Source organism: Octopus bimaculoides, chromosome 1 (assembly GCF_001194135.2).
Source record: "Octopus bimaculoides isolate UCB-OBI-ISO-001 chromosome 1, ASM119413v2, whole genome shotgun sequence".
Lineage (NCBI taxonomy): Eukaryota > Metazoa > Mollusca > Cephalopoda > Octopoda > Octopodidae > Octopus > Octopus bimaculoides.
Window position 1 is genome coordinate 186,281,296 of NC_068981.1, and position 8,455 is coordinate 186,289,750.

Genomic DNA, 8,455 nt, shown 5'->3' on the forward strand with positions numbered 1-8,455 from the left:
TATATATATATATATATATATATATGTATGTATATATATATATATAAATTAAAACATTAGGATAAAAAATTGGATATTAATTAATATCAATTTAACACCAGGGAACAAGCACATTAAAAGAATCAAGGAGATTCAGAAAAAATATCTGAGGTCTCAAAAGATTATTGTATATGTATATATTCTCCTTTGAGAACAATTAGGTCTTAGTAAACATATTACATGTGATCTTCTTCTAGTACATTAACAGTCCACCTAGTGGTCACCTTATATATATACATATGTGTGTGTGTGCGTGCGTGTGTGTGTGTGTGTGTGTGTGTGTGTGTGTATGTATTTGTGTGTAAATGTGTATATGTTTGAGTGTCTGTGTTTGTCATCCCACCATCGCTTGATAACTGATGTTGGTTTACGTCCCCGTAACTTAGCGGTTGAACGAAAGAACCGATAGAATAAGTACTAAGCTTACAACGAATAAGTCCTGGGGTCAATTTGTTCGACTAAAGGTGGCGTTCCAGCAATGCCGCAGTCAAATGACTGAAACAAACAAAACAAAACAAAAGTAAAAGAAAAAAGGAATATATATATATGCTTAGCGATATTTCGTCTGTCTTTACGTTCTGAGTTCAAATTCCGCCGAGGTCGACTTTGCCTTTCATCCTTTCGGAGTCAATTAAGTACCAGTTATGTACTGGGGTCTATCTAATCGACTAGCCCCTTCCCCAAAATTTTTGGGACTTATGCCTAGAGTAGAAAAGAATATACCTTAGATGGTTTATTAACCTGTAACTTATACAGACATATACATATATATATGAAGCGCATATTTGTAAATATATATATATATGTATATATATATATATATATATATATATATATATATATATATATATATATATATATATGATATGTCCAAGTTGTCATTTTGAAATGTTTTGCTTCATATTCAAAGTTTTGTATAAGCTCACTGTATTATGGTACACAGAATACTATAAAAAATTAACGCCGTACATGAAAACATTTATTGTATTGCTTTATATCTTATATTAAAACAATTTCCAACATGCTTCTAAATGTAATACAGTATTATTTTCCTTACATATAATAAGAAACAAATACAAGGAATTATTTAATGTTGTACCTAAATAAATTCAGCATAAAAATGATTATATTTTTAAAACTTCAGTTTTGGTTTAATTTTATCTTTATTTTTATTTTTACAGCTGACTACTACAGGAAAAAAGATTAATCGAAATATTTAAAAGGTAAGAAGAAAATTTTTACGTAAAATATATTGAGTTGTTAGATAAATTCGTTCGCTTTTTCTTAATATTTTTTTGTTTTATTCTATATTAAATCCGTGCCATTGTTATTATGATTCACTAAAAAAATATATTCTATCTTAGCTATCTTAGTATTCCACTGATTTTTATAGGTCAGTCGTTCATCTACAAGTTTCGTGTATCGATCGATTACTGAAATTTGAATAAATTTTATCTCTTTTCAAACATGACGATGATGTGCAATGGGTGGAAAAAACGAACGAATTTAGCTGACAACCTAATGTATGATAATTGAACTTAAAAATCTATAGCTCACATATAACAAAACGTATTGTGATGTATTTGGTACAGTTTTGTTTCTATGGTATTCCTCTCAGCATGCAGTTATATTTGCGGATTTTCAACATGGACAGCTTCAGTTAAAAATAATCATTTGTACATATAATATTAATCACTTCCAAGAGATTCTCAAGGCCGACTGTGATTTCGTGAATTGCCCTTGCATTAATGAATCTGTATTTTATCAACACGTCCCACACAACAGAGTGAAATCGATTATATATCATTGTTTTCGTTGCGTTGATTGATCCTGGTCGGTCCTGAAGGAAGAGAGGTCTCAAATCAAACCCTACCAAGCCAACTCCGATCAGTTCATATTTTATTCATACATGCTTTGACCTGAGTGCCATTAGCAGCTTCCATACCGTTGCATATATTGGTGTTATATCTCCGGAGTGAGAAAAAATACTTCCTTTTCTGTTTCGGAAATCCTGTAAAGTTTCATGGACGCTCTCCCTTTACAGGCTCCCCACCTACAGGATTTCGTTACTTACACTCTCTGCGTGTATATATATATATATATATATATATATATATATATATATATATATATATATATATATATATATATATATACGCTCTTACATAGTAATTGGTGCTATAGACACTCTATTTCGTATTGCAACCATAATATACCATCGAGTATATTAAATGTTCCTATGCTAATGCCAACACATTGCATTATTTTTTGCGTTAGTAGTGGCGATTTAATCATTTTTGAGTTATCTCTACGGAGATAACTTGCATATATCCATATATACATATGGATGTGGGCAAATATATATGTCTATGAGGAGCTTACTTTCAAAACCAGTATAAGTGCACATTTGGGCGATTTCATGGTAACAATTAAAACACGATCTGCAAGCTGCTGGTTTCACGAACGTGAAATTTTTTTCATTCAAACTGAGATAGATGCCATATAGACAGTAGGCGAATCTTAGTCTTCCAATCAAAATCAAATATATTCAAGTTGTTGCTCCAAACAATTACTCAAAAGTCATTCCGATGCATATCTCCTGTTTTGAAAGTAAGCTCTTTATACGTGTGCGTTTGTGTAATATAGATATGTATGAAATATTAATTATATACATATGTATATAAAAGTATTTGGTTTCTAAAATATATGATGTGACCTCGCGTATGTTGAAACAATTTATTGTGTATCTCCAGATGTAAATAATAAATACACCCACTGGTTCTATTTCATTTTTTTTTTTTATTCTTCATTTGTGAATTGGTAAATTAGTTAAACAATTAATAAGAGGATTACTTGATTTGCGATTAACAGAAAACCGGCTTTGACAACACTTGTTTGATTTAGTGACCTAACGGTTAAGGAAACATTAGATTACTTTACTGGTCAACTATTAAACCAACGGAAGAAATAGAACCAGTGCTTGTATTGGTTACTAGAAATGAAAATATCTCACACGAAACACAGTTTCATATATATGTATATAACTACTTTGAGGTGTTAACAACCGTCAAGTTTTAGTAGAGTTACTATTTACATCTCTCATAGAGATTTTAAAACTAGGAACTCTGGTTGTTGCCAAATCAGCAGCTGTGTCGCTTATTTATTTATATATTGCGAACTGTGACGAATGGCTGCCATGTACATGTGTACATATACAGCTATATATATATATATATATATATATATATATATATATATATATATGCACATATATGTATGTGTGGAAATGATGAAGAGAATTCTTATGTGTCAATTTATATCAAAAATCAAATACAAGAAAATATACTTTGAGAATTTTGTCATACTCAAAGAAAGTATTTACATTATCAACAAAATATTCTACCGGTTTCAGTTTGATTTTTAAAAAAACGATTTAGTCATACAAGAAAATGAATTGAAATAAATTAAATTACCTTAAATTAATTTTTCATGATATTAGTTCTGGAAGTTCGTATGGTCTTCATTTTTTAATGTGTGTGTGTATGTCTATCGGTGTGCATGTGTGGTTATGTGTTTGTATTACAAAGTGAAAAATTGTTGAAGTGTAGAGTTTGTAATATCCTTTGATTTCAACTGAGCCATTAGTGTGTTTACATTTCTCATAAGAAACTTTCATATTAAAGTACCAATATTGGCACTAGTGACATTTATGTCTTCATTAAAAACGTTCTACAAGTGGTCATCACTCATAACAACTATAAAAATCAAAGTTTTTTTTGTCATTTTGTTTGGTTTTTGTTTTTCACTCCATAAAAAAGAATTAACAAAAATATAACATTCTTGAAGAGAAACCAAGCGTGACAAAATACAAAGAAATTTATGTTCTTTAAAAAATGGTTAAATGGTTTTCTCTCTTAATTTTTATGAGTTAATAACCGGTTCTTTCTTCGATAAATCTTTAGTTAAATACCAAAATCATGCGGCGCGCAAAACAAAGAATTACTCTGAAGTTTATAAATTTCTCCAGGAAACTGAAGAGGTACTCCGTGAACTTTTGAAAAATAGTGAGTCTGATGAAACATTAGACTTCTAACGACAATTGTATACTGCTGTTGTTTACATATCTGTTATCATTCAAGGACGGTGTTTACTTACTGTCAGGAAGAACTGGTTATTCTATTTTATGTAAATGTCATAATAATTAAGATAAAAAATCAATAGTGACTTTCATAAAGAACAGTGGCATTAATAACAATTTAGATGATGTATGGCTAGGCTTGTTTAAATTTTACTTCATTGTGAAAGCAGGTGGCGTAGTAGTTCGTGTCCTGTGTTCACGATCATAAGATTTAGTTCGTGGACCAAGTGGTGTGATTTCGCAACTAAACTGAAAACAAGTAGCAGACTAGTACTAACGAACTACTCTCATCAACCTACTATCACATCAAAGAGGAAATTCTTTTGCCTCCCGTGGCTTGTTACAAGCTACCAAATTATGATTTGCTCGCGAGTGACAACTCAACTTTTAGCAATTCACATGGGACAACAGTGTATCGTTATTCATATATATTTCAACTTTAATCATGTCCTCTGATGTTTTCCCGAAGTATGAAAGATGATGCGCTCTAAGTATAAGCATCCGCCTGTTCAGAAGTGAAGAGATTAATCAATTGCGCTGTCAAGAGGAAAGCTTCTTCAATGCTATGTAGTGCTGTTGTCTGTCTGAGCATATATATTTTTTTATTCTTCTATTTGTTTCAGTCATTTGACTGCGGCCATGCTGGGGCACCGCCTTTAGTCGAGCGAATTTACCCCAGGACTTATTCTTTGGAAGCCTAGTACTTATTCTATCGGTCTTTTATGCCGAACCGCTAGGTTACGGGGACGTAAACACACCACCATCGGTTGTCAAGCGATGCTGGGGGGGGGGACGAACACAGACACACAAAAATATACACACACATATATACATATATATACATATATACGACGGGCTTCTTTCAGTTTCCGTCTACTAAATTCACTCACATGGCTTTGGTCGGCCCGACGGTATAGTAGAAGACACTTGCCCAAGGTGCCACACAGTGGGAATGAACCCGGAACCATGTGGTTGGTAAGCAACCTACTTACCACACAGTCACTCCTCCACCTATATATATTCTTTTATTCTTTTATTTGTTACCGTCGTTTGACTGCGGCATTGCTTTAGTCAAACAAATCGACCCCTCTACTTATTTTTTGTAAGCCTAGTATTATTCTATCGGTCACTTTTGCCGAACCGCTAATTTTAACACAGTGACGTGAACACACTAACATCAGTTGTCAAGTGATGGTGGGGGAACAAACAGAGACACAAACACACACACACACATATATATATATATATATATGTATACGACGGGCTTCTTTTAGTTTCTGTTTATCAATTCCACTCACAAGGATTTGGTCGGCCCGAGGCTATAGGTGAAGACACTTGCCCAAGCTACCACGCAGTGGAATTGAACCCGGAACCATGTGGTTGGTAAGCAAGCTACTTACCACACACACACTATATGTTATTTGTTTCAGTCATTTCACTGCGGCCATGCTGGAGCACCGCCTTTAGTGGAACAGATCGACCCAAGGACTTATTCGTTGTAAGCCTTGTACTTATTCTATTGGTTATCTTTTGCCGAACCGCTAGGTTACGGGGACGTAATAAACACACCAGCATCGGTTGTCAAGCAATGTTGAGGGGACAAACACAGACACGCAAACATATATATATATGACGGGCTTCTTTCAATTTCCGTCTATCAAATCCACTCACAACGCTTTGTTCGGGCCGAGGCTATAGTAGAAATCACTTGCTCAAAGTGCCAAGCAGTGGGACTGAACCCGGAACCATGTGGTTGGTAAGCAAGCCACTTACCACACAGCTACTCCTGCACCTATGTATATATAAAATTAAATAAGTTGGAGTCAACAGGATGGGGTAACCACTACAATTGTTTCCATACAACGTAATCCTCTGGAAAACTACGTTGCGTGGAAAACAATTGTAGTGACTACAAATAAACGTTCTTCTTGTTTGCTTCAACTTATTCAATTACACATTCGCACACCACAGAAGCCCCAACGCGATTCTGACAGTAGGTATAATACCACTGTTGGATAGGACTGGGCGAAATCTGAAGGCGGATGATCTTTATACTGTAATCTACTATTTTCTTAATAGAATATAACCTAACTATCTATATATAATAATGGGCTCTCCCGTCGTTAGACGACGTATGATGGTTCGAAAATTACTTACCGAATACCCACACAAATGATTTGTTTATAGTGATCAAATGCTGGCGTAGGCATAAGCTCACTCCCTCCGACAAATTCACATTACCTGTACAGGTGCAACTGGCTGCCGCATATCAGATGTCGAAATTGTCGCAGAGAAATGTGAAATAATGGGTTTTGCTCCAGAACACAACGCAGCGCCCGGTCCTGGAATCGAACCCAGGATCTCGCAATTGTGAGTGCAACACCCTAACCACTAAGCCATGCGCCTTATATATATATATATATATAGATATATACTACTACTACTACTTTGTTATCTCCCCTTCTTCTTAACTCTCCTGTGTGACCCTTCTGTCCGATTACGCCATGATATATCGCTGACCACTACACATTGTTTTCTCTCGTTGTTTCTTTCTGTGTTCCTTTCTGTAGAAGAGCGTAGGCTCGAAACGTTAAAGACTTTCAATTCCCGAGCGTTATACTAATACATCTGTTTGTTTTCAACGCCACCTGTCTTCGTCTGTTGTTTTTTTTGTGAATCCTCCCTATATATATATATATGAGAGGACACATAAATAAACGATTATTTTAAGATATTCATTAGCTAAAAGCTATTGCCATAAGATACAATTGTCTCATAGCTGAGTACCTGAGTAAAACCTTATAGTCACATCGGAGCCTCGAATATGAAGTGAATTTTCGTATTATCGTTTTATACTCGAGCAACATTTCGTTTTGAAGCACATGTATATTGAGTTCTCGCAACGGCTTAGTGAAATATAAACATATATATGTGAAATTATATTAACACGTTGAGTTACTCTATATTCTCAGCTTTTGCGAACGGATTGCAATTAGAAATAAGATTAAGCTGTAGTTCCTTGGATGCGATAATACAGAACTACAGTCACCTTTACTTCGTTTCAAACAAGCTGACATGCACCGTGTATCATCTAACCGCAGGTTATGGGCATTTAATTTGTTCGACACTCATTATTATATTTGAAATAAATATTCTTACATAACATAAGTATAGAATAATTTCACTTGCTTTGTAAGTGTACTAATACACACACACATGCAAGCGCACACATATATACACTCACACATATATACAAGTACATACGTACATATATGTAGGTACATATCAATATATACAAACACAGTTACACTTATGTACGTACGTATATATATATATATATATATATATATATATATATATATATATATATATATATATACGTATATGTATGTATGTAGAATTACATATCATTGCATATGAGTGCATGTGCATGTGTGCATATGTATATATGTAGAGAGAGAAAGAGATAGATAGATAGATAGATAGATAGATAGATAGATAGATAGATAGATAGATAGATAGATAGATAGGTATGAATAGACATATTTAATACATAATTCTTTTCTTCCTTAACACTTATAAGTTTCCATATAATTAACGTTCTCTTCCTAATGCATCTTTCGCTCAATTTGACGCCATTGTCTAAGCAAGCCATTAGATGACAATATTTCAATTACCATTTTAACTTAATCTATACTCGACAACCATTTCTCGGCAATTTCTATACGGTAACAACGCAATAATGACCTTACTTCGCAGAATGTGTCATCAAGCGCGCTCTAGTTTACAAGAGATGAACATATTCGACCGAGTTACAAGAGTTAAACATCTGCAATCTTTCAGTTAACGGTAAACCGCTTTATTATTTCAGCATAACTTGACTAATGATCAACTGCTTAATTTCTGTATGAGAAATCTATACAACACACAGCTTTTCCCTGCAAGATATGTTATTCGTTGAAAGCATATACAGCATGAATATATCACCATTTCACTGTCGGAAACAAATGCGGACGAAATATTGTAATGTATTAAGCATAGATCTGCCTGTTGGTCATTGTTAATATAGAAAAAATTCGGTCCATCACTAAGATGCATGTCGTCAAATTACTTTGATGAGTGGGCGAAGACCGTGACCTATTTCCGTATCCGTTGTGTACAACTAAGTCTTCGTGAGATGTGGAGAAGTAAGCAAACAGTGCGAGTTAATCAATGTTTATCAACGTTAGTTTTCATATGTATATATATATATATATATATATATATATATATATATAT

The 8,455-nt window shown here is 33.8% G+C and overlaps 1 protein-coding gene across 8 annotated transcripts in view; it reads left to right on the top strand.

The window, feature by feature from the left end:
- Positions 1 to 8,455, top strand: part of LOC106879245 (uncharacterized) — an 894,824-nt gene that overhangs the window by 284,950 nt on the left and 601,419 nt on the right. For all 8 annotated transcript variants that reach the window (XM_052973269.1, XM_052973286.1, XM_052973261.1 and 5 more), the window contains exon 4: positions 1,221 to 1,262. The gene's annotated coding sequence lies outside the window, so the exon portion shown is untranslated. The remainder of the gene's footprint in view (positions 1 to 1,220; positions 1,263 to 8,455) is intronic.